We start from the raw sequence: 15,957 nt of genomic DNA, 5'->3' as shown, positions 1-15,957 counted from the left end.
GAACTCAGCTTCATGTCCAATTTCCTGCCCGCTCCCCATAACCCCTAATTCCCTTTACTTCTTGGAAACTGTCTATTTCTGTTTTAAATTTATCTAATGATGTAGCTTCCACAGCTTCCTGGGGCAGCAAATTCCACAGACCTACCACCCTCTGAGTGAAGAAGTTTCTCCTCATCTCAGTTTTGAAAGAGCAGCCCCTTGTTCTAAGATTATGCCCCTATAATCCTATGATGTGCCTAGGACCCCAATGCAATTTCAATAGTCTACTGGGCAGGGTTTGCGCCTTGGACACTCTGCTCAGGAGGAAAAGGCTCGAAAAATTAAGTGTTAAAATTATTAATTATTTTTATGGGGGATTTTTATGGGGCAGAATTGCTCCTCCGGGCTCCACAAGAATAATGGGCCGCTGCCATCCCAGGCTCCCCCCTCTGAGATTGCACCCGCTCCCCCCAGGACCTACCTTTCAGGAACATAGGAATTGCTAGATGCAAGAAGACCAAGGTCCATCTAGTTCACCTTCTACCATTAAGGTAATCGCATGATACAACAATAATGGAGTTGTTGACTAATCATAGCAATCAATCACCGTCAATTAGTCTAAAACAGACCCAGATATGAGACGAGTGGTGGGAAGGTTTGGAAGCCATAGGCCCAAAGTCACCGATTCCTCCCAAACATGTTACACCACATGTCATGTCTCAAAATACTCATATACTGTATCCCAAAATATTATTTTCTGAAAGAAATCTGTATAATTTATATTTGAATGAATCAACACTATCTGCTTCCACCGTCTCCCTGGAGACCCGGTTCCATAGATTTACCACTTGCTCATTGAAATATTGTTTCTGCAGTTAAGTTTTGAATTTATCCCCCATTCAAGCCTTGTCCTCTGGTTCTAATGATGTGGTCAAGGTGAAACAGCTTGTTATGTTTGTAAGAAAGCTGGGCTTCGGTAGCCTGACAAATATATGCCGAGAAACCAGTCGGTACTAGGGCCATTGCTTGTCTTGATATATTTTAATGACTTGGACTTGGATGTACAGGGCATAATTTCCAAATTTGCAGATGTCAGAAAACTTGGAAGTGTAGTGAACAGTGAGGAGAATGGTGATAGACTTCAAGAGGATATAGACAGGCTGGTGCAATGGGCGGACACGTGGCAGATGAAATTTAATGCAGAAAAGTGTGAAGTGATACATTTTGGTAGGAAGAACGAGGCGAGGCAATATAAACTAAAGGGCACAATTCTAAAAGGGGTACGGAACAGAGGGATCTGGGTGTATATGTACACAAATCATTGAAGGTGGCAGGGCAGGAAGAGAAAGTGGCTTAAAAAAGCATACAGGATCCTGGGCTTTATAAATAAAGGCATAGAATACAAAAGCAAGGTGGTTATGTTGAAACTTTATAAAACACTGGTTCAGCCACAAGTGGAGTATTGTGTCCAGTTCTAGGCACCGCACTTTAGGAAAGATGTGAAGGCCTTAGAGAGGGTGCAGAAGAGATTTACTAGAATGATTCCAGGGATGAGGAACTTCAGTTACGTGGATAGACTGGAGAAGCTGGGGTTGTTTTCCTTAGAGCAGAGAAGGTTGAGAGGAGATTTGATAGAGGTATTCAAAATCATGAAGGGTCTAGACAGAGTAGATAGAGAGAAACTGTTCCCATTGGCGAAAGGGTCAAGAACCGAAGGACACAGATTTAAGGTGATTGGCAAAAGAACCAAAGGCGACATGAGGAAAAACTTTTTCACACTGCAAGTGGTTATGATCTGGAATGCACTGCCTGAGGGGTGGTGGAGATAGATTCAATCATACCTTTCAACAGGGAATTGGATAAGTACTTGAAGGGAAAAAAATTGCAGGGTTACGGGGAGAGGGTGGGGGAGTGGGGCTAGCTGGATTGCTCTTGCATTGGGCCAGCTCGGACCCGATGGGCCGAATGACCTCCTTCTGTGCTGTAACCATTCTATAATTCCATGATTCTATAACTAGAGGAATCCTTAATTCTCTCTTTTAAACCTTTACTAAGCAATCGTCTGTGGTTTTACCTCCCTATGTCTAGGAATGAATGATGCCTGACTCAATTCGTTAAACCATCTTACACTAAACAGTTCAGATCAAAATTAATTTAATTTACTAACCCTTGATTAGGTTACCCTCAAGCTGTTGAGTAAGTAAATTAACTCTTTCTTGCCAAATCATCAAGAAAGAAACCAGACCACAAGTTATGCACTGAACATTATTTATTGGTTACAAATCACAACTTAAGTTTAAACTTAACTGAAACTTAAAGTTAAAATTGGGTGCATGAACACTTAATAGACATGCACAAATGTAATCAGAGTTATCTAGCAGTTGGGTAGCAAATCATTAATTGACAGAATTGCTTCACAAAATAATTAGCAAAAGTTACACAAGCAGTTCAGTATATTACTGTAAATCAGTGTTAATAGATGCTGAGTATTAACTATAGCAATGCCTGGAGTCTAAAGTTATACACTGGTGAGATTAATTTAAGAGTAATTCCTTAGATAGCTGACAAGTTAACAGCTTTAAATAACCAGTCTATCAAATAGCTCAAGTCTCTGCGTCTGATTAACAACATTCAGAGCTCACACGATCTTATCCTCACAAGCAGCATGATTGGCTCAATTTCCTTCCTTCCCTGGGATGCAAGGGTTAGCTCCTGCAGTGTTGAGTGGATGAACCCCATCACAGCAGATTATCTGTTTCACTTGGGTCTTCGGTTCCGACTGACCCCGCCTCATACCCGAGTGACGATATATGAGTAGGCTTCCTTCTCACCTCTCTCGATCTCAGGCTACTTGCAATGAAGTGACTCGCTTAGCTCTGCCTGTAACAGTTAGCGTAGCCACAATTTAGCTTCTAACCTCCAACACTCTGTCCTTAAAGATACTTTACAACTGCAAAGTAAAAGTTCATACAGAAGAAGAATAGAGGAAATAAAAGTTTTCTTCTGAGTAATACCACCTCTCTGCTCAATTCCCAACTATATTCAAATCTTCCGGTAACTTATTCCATTCAGCTTTCAAGTCTACCATCTTCATTAGCTTTGTATCATCTGCAAATTTAGCCTCTGTGCTTGTGACTCCTAGCTCCAGATCATTTATGAAGATATTAAACAAAAGAGGTCCCAAAAGAGACCCCTGTTGAGACCCCACTAGTAACATTTTCCCAGGCTGATGACAATCCCTGTACCACTACCTTCTGGGTTTTATCAGTAAACCAATTACGTATCCATTGCAAAATATTTCCACTGATTCCCGCTTTCTTTATTTTCAATACCAGCCCTTCCAGATGAACTGTATCAAAGGCTTTACTGAAATCCCAGTACACCACATCCACTGCCATACCCCTAACAAGCTCCTTTATCACACCCTCAAAGAAAATTAGATTTGCAAGACTACCCCTTCATTAACCAATTTTGGCCATCTTGTATGATTTTATTTCTATCCAGATGCTCCATGGTCTTATCTTTAATAAGGGTTTCCATAACTTTACCCACAATGGGCGTCAAACTCATTGGTCAGTAGTTTCCTGGATCACTTTTGCTACCTGTTTTAAAAGTCGGAGTAACATCTGCCTTTCTCCAGTCCCCAGGCACCTCTGCAGTAGTCAGGGATTTCTGGGAGATTTGTGTCAGATTCCTGCAATTTCCTCTCTTAGTTCCTTAAAAATCCTCGGATGCATCGGATTTATTTACCTTAAGTTTGCACAGCTGTTTGGCAATCATGTTGGTAGTAATGTGAATAGTGTTACAACTTGCCTCTGCAACACCCTCTAGTTCCCTTTCCAGATCAAATAAGTTACCTGTCTCCTCCTTGCAGCCTGTGTAGCATCAGTTGTAATGCCTCACCTGATCCCACTTTCAGTGGCCTTACTCCATCCCTCGTTTTTTCTTTTCCTCTTAATATAACTAAAAAAACTTTTTATCATTATCCTTCACTTCTCTTGCCATGTTTTCAAATTCCAAATTTTACTTTGCCATTCTGATACCTTTTTTACACTCCTGGCATGCCTTTTTGTATTGAATCTGTCTTACTTCTGTGCTATATTCTTTATGTTTTATTCTTCTTTATCGGTTATTCGGTAGTCCTGTTCAACAGGACAGGAGTGCCTCTGAGCTTGGTACCTTTGCTTTGCATGGTTCCACATTGCTTGACTCCACCATGCCAGTATTGTGGAACTCTTTGATACTTGTTTAGATATTTATCCAATTGGTCAATAAACTTTAGAGTGGTCATAAATTGTTTCATAAGAATATCTCATCTGTACCATTCCATTTGTTTGTACACTGTATACATGTTTCTGAGCCTCTGATCTTTGCCCCACATTTGTAGGATATTTCACATGATTTGTAAGATGCTTAATTGCCCAGTGAAATTAATCTAAAAATAAATAAAATCAGAACTTGTTCCCTGTGACACTCACTGGTAACGAAAACACCTCATTATCCCAAATACTCACCTGCCCAAAAATGACTGGTCATAAACTGACTCAATGCAAACACTTCCATAGCAACTAACAAACCTCACATAATTCTGAGATGCTTCTGCCACTCTATATAAATGCAAGTTGTTGTTGTTACTGATGACTCAGTGTATAAACACTGGATACTCTCCGTGGATGATGGTGACATGGCATATAGCGATGCTATAACATCGTCTCAATGTAACAGGAAACAAGATCATTTGGGCAGCGGCCATTTTCCCTGCCTTCCTGTCTGACAATGCATTTTGGCTCTTTGTTTTCTTAAATTATACTTTATCCAGTTTTTCGTATTTACACAAGCATCCATCGCAACAAAGCAACAAATTTATAATCATGCATCAAGTACAAACACATTTGTACAGAATTCTTCTCTGGACAATCTTAACACATGACACGCCAAATAGTCTGTGTGGAATATCTTAATACAAATACTAATTAGATAAATTTTTTTCAAAAAATAACATTTTGGGTTACAGTATATGAGTAATTGATACATAACGTGTGGTAAGTATAACAGGCTTGGGAAGAACAGGTGACTTTGAACCTATGGTTCCAAACGTTCTCCACCATTGGGGTTTTCCTCATATCTGGGTCTGTTGTAGATTAATTGATAGAGATTGATTGCTACGATTAATTAACAACTCCATTATCATTAGATCATGCGACTACAAGGGTGGTAGAAGGCGAACTGGATGGACCTTTTCGTGTCTACCAATTCATATGTTCCTATACAGAATTCTTCTCTGAACTATCTTAACACATGACATGCCAAAAGGAATTCCTTCCAAATTGAAAGTGAATTTGTGCCAATTTATCTCATCTCCTCTTCAGTAGAAAGATATGATAATCCTGATATCCAACCAATGATGGCCTTGCTTAACCTCTATTTCTAACAATCATGTGACATGAGAGGGGATGCCTGATTTCCAGTCATGTATTTTCTGATCATTACTATTTCAGTAAACAACCTTATGTTGATACTTCAAGGATTATTTTAATATTTTCACGCTACACACTTAAAAAAGATAATTGTCTAGACAGAGTAGATAGAAAGAAACTGTTCCCATTGGCAGAAGGGTCAAGAACCAGAGGACATAGATTTAAGGTGATTGGCAAAAGAACCAAAGGTGACATGGGGAAAAACTTTTTTACACAGCGAGTGGTTATGATCTGGAATGCACTGCCCAAGGGAGTGGTGTGGGCAGATTCAATCATGGCCTTCAAAAGGGAACTGGATAAGTACTTGAAAGAAAAAAAATTGCAGGGCTACGGAGATAGGGTAAGGGAGTGGGACTAGCCGGATTGCTCTTGCATAGAGCCAGCGTGGACTCGATGGGCCGAATGGCCTCCTTCCGTGCTGTAACCGTTCTATGATTCTATGATTCTCTATGAATTTTTTGTTCATTTATAGGGCAGTGTGAAATGGTTTATCTAGCATAAAATTAACTTTCATGTTTTACTTTATGATAATCAAGATTAATCTTTTTTTTTAGGGAGGCATTATAATAGAAAATCTATGTTTGTATTTTAGAAGCTCTGATGGATTTTCCAAACCTACAAAGGGTGAATAATGAAGGTGGGAATGTCCTTCGCTGACTTTAGAAATGCAGACACTGCAATTGATCCCAGCCAGCCCCTTTAATTTTGTTCACAATATTGAAGAACAGCGGATTGTTGCTAAGTGTAAAATCCTCCAAATTATCAGGAAGAACGTCAGCCCGTAACTCTAGCTCTACGTCTCTGCCTTCATTGCTTGAAAATAAAAGTCCCCCTTGAGTAATTTGGGCAGCGTTGAGTTCTGAAGGTCTGTCTCATGAGTGAGAAAAAAGCAACAGCATCACTGGTGTGATATCTGTCAGGCATTATCGATCATTTTTATAAGACATTTTTTGGAATGTGATATGCTTGCCAGACTTTAATAAAATTAAATTGATTTTTTTTTTAAAGAATCTCATGGCAATAGGTACAGACAAGAATCAACATGACCAGTAATGGTCAGTAAGTACTACTACACTCTGGAGTGACTGAGTCCAGCCTTTTTTATATATAGTTCTCCATGAGAGGCTTTCAGTTGACTATTGCATTCAACCAGGGATAGGCAAAAGGCAATGTTCTCACTTCCCTATTAAATGTTAATGCCCATTTTTGAAGAAAATATAAATTAATTGAAAGTGAGGATTTCTTGTTGATGCAGTAATCTTTTTTACCAGCAGATGGTGATGTTGGACTGTGTGTAGTGACTGTTCAGTGGCCAATCTGCAGTGCTGCCATTCCTGTTCACTTAAAGGAGATTGAAAATTCACAGATTTATTTTTGCCATTCCTATACTTATTAGAACAACAATTATTTCCTCCTTTTTTTTCTCTCCTGTTTAGTTTTCCTATCGTTGCAGACTATTCCATGTCTTGGGACCTGAGACTTACAATCTGCTCCTAGTCCGTGGCCTATATCACTCTGTAACTAACTGTTGGATATTCACAAGAATGGCCAAGTGTGACTTGCCTTCTGATTTTCTGTTTCTTTAAGAGGGGAATCATCTCACCTCTACTCAGCTGCTCTCGCCTGAGGGGGTTTAACTTAATTTTAAAAAAACACAATTTAATAACAAAATCAAGAACTTGCATTTATAAGGCACCTTTAACGTAGAAAAACACCCCAAAGAAGCTTCACAGAGGCATAATAATAAAAAAACTAACATTGTGCTGAAATAAAAATAAATCATCTCCCAATGAGTTTGAAAGTTTAGATGCATATTTAGATTTGGCCAAACTCTCAAGCAGGCAGAATGCTTTGCTGAACAAACCAATATGATTATCTGAAGTCAACAAGGTAGCCCTCAAATTCCTTTTGCCACAACTCAGGTGGTTCCTAGAAGACACTATTCAATGAACTGACACCAGTACATCTTTAAGGAATCTAAACAGTGAAAACAGTCTCCAGGAACTGACACTTGCCATAGTTCTCCTTAAGACTGAGAAAGATTAGGTTACAAATACATGGCACATTACTTTCTTAGTGTAAAATTCTTGCTAAGAGTTTAACTTTTAAGTTAAAAGTGACTGGAACCAATATATTGGATTCACCAGGGAACATACATGGTAGATTGCATTTGGGCTTTTATGTGCGATCAGGGACTTCATGGGCCCAACACCCCTCCAAACTTTAGAGTTGTGACATAATGGCATTAACATCCAATAAAATATTGCTTTTAAGCAGATATTTCTCTGTATCAACATATTTACATCCACGGCATGTGATGGCATCATTTAAACTAGCCAGAAGATGGCAGCATTGCCGTGTATAAGTATGTGTAACTGAATTACTAACTGGAACAAGTGGGACTCAGCGGGATGGATTTTAACTCAGAGTGAGTTTTCGGCAGAAAGCCACTCTGACAAGTTAATTTCCCGCTCATCTGAGGCAGAGATTTTAATAGTCGGTCCTCATTTAAATGCCATCGGTCCACTTCCCGCCAGGAACGTGGATCATCGGGCATTCCTTGGCTGCCCACCGGCTTCCAGGTAAGTGGCGGGGATGGGGCTTCGGGAGGATCTCGCTGTATTGAAGAGCGGGTGTGCAAGGCAGAGGAGGTCACGGCTTTAATTCTGGGGTCCGGAGAACCACTCCTGCTCCTCCTGGCCCCACTAGGGAAATTTATTAACATGAAATGTTTTTGCAATTATATTAGAAGGAAAGGGGTAGTCAAAGGTAATGTGGGCCCTTTAAAAACAGATGCGGGTAATATTACAAATGAAAATAAGAAAATGGCAGTCTTGTTGAATAATTACTTTGTGTCGGTCTTCACAGTAGAGGAAGAGGATAGTCTTCCTGGCATTCCAAGGAAACTAATAATGGATCAAGGACTGGAATTCACCAAAGGTAAAGTAAGCAAGAACACAGTATTAGAAAGAATAATGGCACTAAAGACTGACAAATCCCCAGGACCCAATGGTTTCCACCCCAGGGTTTTAAAGGAAGTAGGTGAAGAAATTGCAGATGCTTTAACCATAATCTTCCAAAGCTCTCTCGATTCAGAAATTGTCCCTTTAGATTGGAGAATTGCAAATGTAACTCCATTATTTAAGAAAGGTGAGAGAGAGAAACCAGGATATTATAAACCTGTTAGTCTAACATCTGTTGTGGGGAAGTTATTGGAATTTATAATTAAGGACAAAGTGACTGAGAACTTAGGGAAGTTTGAGCTGATTAGAGAGAGCCAACATGGATTTGTAAAGGGTAGGTCATGTCTAATGAACCCAATTGGATTTTTGAGGAAGTAACTAAAGTCGTAAACAGGTGAATGTCTATGGATGTAGTTTATATGATCATCCAGAAGTAATGTAGATGGGAGCATAGAATTACAAAGAGACATTAATAGATTAAGTGAGTGGGCAAAACTGTGGCAGATGGATTTCAACCCAGGTACGTGTGAGGTCATCCATTTTGGACCAAAAAAGGATAGATGTGAGTATTTTTTAAACAGTGTAAAGCTAGGAACAGTAGAGGTCCAAAGATTCGCATATTCAAGGCCTTTGCCACCTGTTTCAGGCGGGCGCCCTGTATACTTGGAAGTCGCCTGCTTCCAAGCAGCTGGCGCACTTCCGGGGGAGATCGGAAACGAGAAATCACAGCGTGAAATTGTGGCCCCCCCCCCACCGCCATGCACTTTGTTTGCCAAAAAAACAAGCATAACGAGGGCCAATTTCTCCCCCCTTCTCATTTACCACCTTACCGATAATGGTAAAATGTAATTAATATTTCAATGCTTGTATTGTTGATAAAGGGGACAATGATGTCGAGTTAGATGGTTTCCCAATTGGCATTTTCTCACGCTAATACATTGTAAGGCTGTCTGGAAGGATACCATTCTCTCCAGTGTATTAAAGCACCGCCCTTTCCTCTGTTCAGCTATGATAAACTGATTAAGCATTCTCTATTATGTCTGATGAAATCAAGCATCACCAGAAAGTTTCAGTCTGGCTCAGTCTCACCTCTGAGTCAGAAGATTGTGGGTTCAAAACCGATCCAGGCTGACACTCCCTTTCAGTGTTCAGGGGTTGCTGCATTGTCAGAGGTGCTGATCATCGGATAAGATACTAAACTGACATCCAGCCTGCCTGTAATAGTAGTTCAGGTCGATGTAAAAGATCCCATGGAAATAGTTCAACAAGACCAAAGAGTTTTTCAGTGTCTTGGACAGCATTTCTCTTTCAACCAACACCATCAAAAACAGATTAACTGGTTATTAGTTCATTGTGGGATCTTGCTGTGCGTGTAATAGTCACTGTGTTTGCCCATACAAAAACAAAATTACTTCATTGTTTGTGAAGCACTCTGATGCGAAATGTGACGAGATGCTACGTAAATGCAAGTCTTTCCTCTAGCAGGAGAACTTTGGGCCCAATTGAAGATATCAATAGCCATATTAGGGAACTTTTAGATATTTGAAAAATTAATTCATAACACTGTGGTACCAAGCTCCCAGGTCTTGAGTCCCTGCCTGTGCTGAGGTCACCGATCTTAACCAAGCTAGTCATGAGGGCAATATAATTGGTTTCAGCGTCTTCAAGCTAGGGAGTGGGTTCCCTTTCCTCACAATCCATTGACCACTACCAGAAGGCCAATGTGTGGTTGTTGGCTGAGGATAGGATCAGGCTAGGCTGTAAGGTTCCCCCATAATCAAATAGCCCACTGACACCGTTTAGACTCACACGTGAAAAGTGGTCAATTGGTCGAGGTCACAGAGGGAAACGGGCGCCTATGGAACCCATAACCCATAAGAATAAGCGATTTTAGAAGAGATGGGGAGAAAAGGGGAGGAAAGTGAGGAAAAGCTTAACAAAGTTTTACAAACATTTCCTACATTTTCTGTCAGATTTTTCATTTCTATTTCCAATGTCTAAGATTCCCTTTCCTGCCTTTGGCATCTCTAATTTTGCTGAACGGTTTACTGATCAATATTTCGAGCAAAATCTTCATGAACATCATTACAGTGTCACTTCTAATAGCAACCAGGACAATTCTTCCCTGAATATTAGTTACTGTGCTCACTGTTACAAACCATTGACCACATCTTTAGGGCAAGCAATTGTAATTTTAATTTTGAAAAGTTATGTTCAAAAGTATTTTTTAAAAGCCAGCTCAATAACTACAAAGCTGAAGTGTTGAAAACCCTAAGTCAAATCTCAGAATTGATTGATAATCACTTTGAACTTTGGGAGGAGCACAGGAAATTCTATCCATGGACAGGAAGTTCTCAACTACAGCAACAACAACTTGCATTTATATAGCGCATTTAACGTAGTGAAATGTCCCACGGCGCCTCACAGGAGCGTTATCAGACAAAAGTTGACACCAAACCACATAAGGAGACCATTAGGACAGGTGATCAAAAGCTTGGTCAAAGAGATAGGTTTTAAGGAGCATCTTAAAGGAGGAGAGAGAAGTAGAGAGGCGGACAGGTTTAGGGAGGGAATTGCAGAGCTTTGGGCCTGCTTTATTTTAGTGTAAATCCTGCTGGATCACTGCTGGACCCAGGAGGGACACTAATAGTGGGTGAAGATGTCTTCTGCTGGACCTGCTACACTTCCTCACCTTGTAGGTAACATGTTTCCAGGACATCGACTCGGGGACAGGAAGGGCTTGAGCTTTTTTGAAAAAATTAAACCCTTGCTTACTTTGCTCCATTTTGACTGTGCTCCTGCAGTTTTTAACCTAGTGTGCATTGTCAAGTTAGGGTAGGTTTAATATGACTTGAGCTTACATCTTGTCACAATTATGACAAAAAACAAAGTGGCATCCAACAGATGTCGTATTCCTCAATGAATGTCCATGCGCCCTTTGTCATAGCTGGCGAGATTGTGACAGACATTTGCAATTACTATATTCTTTAAAAGCGAGCTAATAAAATTGCAATACAGAATTGAGTACATTTGTATCAGATATGAGAGAAAAAAATTATTGAATGATTGGAAGTTATAGTACTAAAAGCATAATGATGTGTTCAAGAGCTGACAGAAGATGATATATGGAACCTAATATAAAAGACAACCTTGATGATGAATGACTGCAGATGAATTGCACACAGATACAATCCTACGATACAGCAAAGTAAGTGCCTCTAGAACAGTGAATGCCAGGCTACTCACACAGGCCTGATTATTGACTGATAAAAAAGAAGCACAAATTAAAAAGTTTTTAAATTAATAGTGATAAAAATGTCAATCCTTATTGAATGAAGGGCTTATTACCGTAGCAATAAACCCTGCAAGGCAACAATCATGGATAAGGCTTTCTGTCACACACCAGTTTTCCAGTAGAAGAGGAGAATTTATCAAATTGGCTTTCACAGCCTATTGTGCCATAGTCTTGTTCACTTTATTGTGACTTCTAGTGGCACATGAGGCAACCCATCTCTTCCACTGTTTTTACATCCAGTGGATTATGTTCTGTTTTACATGGACAGTTTGTTAACCTGCCCAGGGGGTTTCACTAGATAAAATGGGAGGGTCACTACTCCGCTCCCATCAGTCACAAGCACCCCGTTGAATGTCAACCCAGTGTTCAGAGGCCGGGGCTCTGGTCTCCTGCCCCCCCCGGACGCCAAGGTTTCACTTCTTATCGTGACTGGTCATTCAGAAAACTATATTGAGATCTTGAAAGTAGCACGCTCAATCTTTTGAACTGGACATCATCTAACCCCTTCCCCCCACTATCACAGATAGACCACACAGACTGGGGAGTTCTAAACTCGCTCCAGCTTCAGCGAACAGCTCCATCACAACAACCTACAGGCAGGTGCAGTCTAACTGAAGCTCTCTACGCAGATGGAAGTTTTAGTCTGTGTCTTATCTCCTGAGGAATAAAAGTTCTTTTGCCTTAAGCTAATGGTTACTGTCACAAGATCACAGATAAATATCGATGAGAAAGGTCATTCAACCCATAGTAACTTCTTCATCTAAGGAAACTACAGCTCCCCCCAACCCCCATCACATCATCCAACTGATTAAATGATTCCAAATTGCCATCTGTCCAAGGGCCTTAAAGGCTAACTAGGGGATTCTAAAGTTCCCAGCTTCTAGTCATGGTTACGAGATGGGAGTCACTGGCATTAAAGACTAGTGAACAGTATTCACACCAATTGAATGAAGTGGTGACAATGACAATGAGTTGTAAGACCAGGTAATTTGAAGTAAGGGCCAAACAGAATTTGTCAAGAAAGATACACCGAGCCTGGAGGTACTTAAGGTTCAAATGTTCCCTTCTGCCCCTGAAGCTGAACTGAGTTTTATGATGCCCTCTCGGCATTGGATCAGGATCCAGGAGGGTATCACGCAGAGGACAAAAGTGCAGTATAAACACAGCAATGGTCATTGCTTTCATTCTCTGAATGAAGCCAGGCTAATAACTCACGAGGAATACTCCCACGCAAGTTGTGCAGGCCCACCTTAAGAATGGGATTAAGTGATACCCATCACTCAGGTACACAATAGGTAGGATATAGCACTGTTGATTTCAAGGGGCCGAAATCCTGACAGAAGACTGGCGGACCCCCCAAGAAAATGGCGGAGACCTAATTGTTCCAGGTCTCCGCTGTTTCCAGGAGTTTACTTTTTGCCTTGTAAGGAGAGCAAATTCTGTCAGCCACTTATAAGGCAAAAGCAGTGATGGCAGAGCCAGGCGCAGACTCCCGCTCCTACATCTGATAATGAACCTGTTATAGTAGTGGTGACCAGTATACTGAATGATTGGGGATGTGTTCGCCACCAGAAGGACATATCTGGGCCCCGCTGAAGAGGTCCAGGCCAGTCAAGTAATCTGGAAGCCCAAACAAATTAGTGCAATGGGACTAAAGCCGGGGTCAGGGGGCCCCGGCAACCCACCCTCATGGGCGGATGCCAGAGTTTCCAGCAGCAGTGAGAAAGCGAGCGTCGGAGGTGGGCCCGACGTGGTGCTTACATTCACGTGACCCATGGTAATGAGATACCCTAGTACTCACCCCGCACTGGAGGGCACTGGTGGGCATGATGCCAGATTAACTGCCGGGATCGCAACCGATGAATTTCAGAGCCCAAGTATTTACCTTGCAGTGTACTTTTCTACTAATTTTATTACAGTGATGAGCAACGGGCAGAGCAGAACTGCATAGGTGAAACTGCAACGCAGTGTTGGCTGTGGGGAAACACACTTGACTGCAGTCATTCTTCCAGTAAAAAGGAATGCTGCCATCAGGGTTGGTGGTGCTGCTGTGTTAGTGGTTTCCAGGGATCATAGGAACATAGGAACAGGAGAAAGCTATTCAGCCCCTCAAGCCAGTTCCACCATTCTATTAAATAGCGGCTAATCTGTACCTCAACTCTATTTACCTGCCTTTTCTCATTTTCCCTTGATATCCCTGCCTAACAAAAGTCTATCAATCTTAGTCTTGAAAATTTCAATTGTCTCAACATCCACAGCCAGATCTGCTCATTCAGTACATTGCATCTTTGGGAAAGTACCTGCTTTTCTATATCTTCTTCATTTACTTGTTTTTAGGTTCTTCCTCCACTATATCCAAGACAACGCAATGACAAGGGTGAGCATTTACTTTGTCCTATGCCACTCTGCCGCTTATCACTAGGAGAAGGACTAGATGACCCAGTGCTCGATCTGTATTCTTTAGCACACAGGTGTCTCTCTCTCTCTCTCTCTCTCACATGAGTGTGGTTAAAACAGTTGCTTCATCAGCAAATCATACAAATCATTTCATGCAGGCCAGGCCAATCCTGCCAGTCAGAATGCCAGATGAACAGGCTGTCACAATCAGAAAATAGACATTTTCTTGGGAAGCCAAGGGTGAAGATTTGCTCTGTGTGATGCTTAAAAACAATAGGGGTGACTTTAACTTTTGGCGATAGTGTAAAATTGGCAATATTTAATTGGACGCCCGTTACATGTCCTGCCTGACATTCCCTTTCATTGGTTTCAATGGAAAGCAAAATGGGCGGTGGTTTATAACGGGTGGCTAATTTAACATCGCCCATTTTACACTATAGGCCAAAATTAAAATTACCCCCAATAGGTTTAATATAAACCAGAGAGGAAATCTTCCCACCAAAAGTCACAGATATGACTTTACGCTATCTGATTGTATGTATTACATAAACCTTCCTACATTACAACAGTGACCACACTTCAAAAGTACTTCATTGGCTGTAAAGCGCTTTGGGACGTCCTAAGGTTGTGAAAGGCGCTATATAAATGCAAGTTCTTTCTTTCAAAGCACACAAACCATATTAGGGCTCTTTGCTTTAAATAACATTTTTCTTTCAATTTCAAACACAGCTTTAAAGAATAACATGTTGTCTTATAGTTTCTTTTATGTTTCTTTCACAGATATTCACTATGCTTTGAAGAAAAATTATATAAATTATACCACCTTTAAAATTTTCTGATGGAGACTGATCACAATAGCTCCTTACCTGGAGTATCAAATGGGCTTATTGCCCGGGTTTTTATAATGAAGATTGAAAAAAATCTAAAATTTAAGAGATCAAATTAATTTGCATCTTTCTTTTCTGAATATATTTGTAACAATATTTAGTGTAACTAAAAGGTTCTACTTAAATAAGCATTGTTAAATTCAGATCTTTTATTCAGAACCTTCTTTCAAGCTTGAATAATGGTACAATCATTCCAAAATTCTTCATATTCAGAAATATAAAGAATGCAGCTTCTTTAACCATTACATTACAAAATATGTCAATGTTAAACAATAGCAAAATTTTACTCATAATCAAATTATCAAGAGGAAAGCCCAAGCTGATACAAACTCCAGGAAATAAACAAAACTCAAGCACCAGGCTCGTGAGCGAGGGTAGGCCTCCATGGCCAAATTTATCAGATGGATTTGCAGGAAGACATGGACAAGATTAAAAATGTATTTGTAATGTTAAAAATCTTAATTCTAATACTGTATCCGTGGGTCACTGACATGGTGGCTGAAAGTATTTTAATAAAATATTTCGAGTGGTTTCACTGGTTTCTTTTCTCCTCCTTGCTAGCTGTCTTATTGGTAAATTGTTGACTTTTGCTTCCTGATTGGTAGTTTTACGTCAGTTTGCTCTTGTTCATTGGAGATTCCTAGTCAGCTGTGATTTGTTGTTTTTTTTGTGACTATGACTGTGGCAAAAATAAAGCATTTTGATCTCTGATGTATCATGTCATTGGCTTCTTTCTTTCTATCACCGCAGATACAGGATTAAAACCCAGGTTCACTCACAGAAGATGGCTCATCTTGTTTCCATGCACAATAGCCCATGATATAAATGTTATATTTGTTTCAGGAATCCAATGGAGGGGCCAAGATATTCTATTCAAATACAAGTATTTTCTTAGCTTTGATTGCATATAGTTTGACTGGTAGCTTTTTGAGTTTAAGAGACACATATTTACATTTCAT

The 15,957-nt window shown here is 40.3% G+C and overlaps 1 long non-coding RNA gene across 1 annotated transcript in view; it reads left to right on the top strand.

Moving 5' to 3' along the window:
- The window catches only part of LOC137324244 (uncharacterized), a 60,139-nt gene extending 44,429 nt beyond the window's left edge, over positions 1-15,710 (top strand). Inside the window, exons 2-3 of the long non-coding RNA XR_010963566.1 lie at positions 8,325-8,396; positions 14,892-15,710. This is a non-coding gene — a long non-coding RNA (uncharacterized lncRNA). The remainder of the gene's footprint in view (positions 1-8,324; positions 8,397-14,891) is intronic.
- Positions 15,711-15,957: the final 247 nt, after the last annotated feature.

This window comes from Heptranchias perlo, chromosome 8 (assembly GCF_035084215.1).
Source record: "Heptranchias perlo isolate sHepPer1 chromosome 8, sHepPer1.hap1, whole genome shotgun sequence".
Classification (NCBI taxonomy): Eukaryota; Metazoa; Chordata; class Chondrichthyes; order Hexanchiformes; family Hexanchidae; genus Heptranchias; species Heptranchias perlo.
This window is presented reverse-complemented; position numbering and strand designations above follow the sequence as displayed.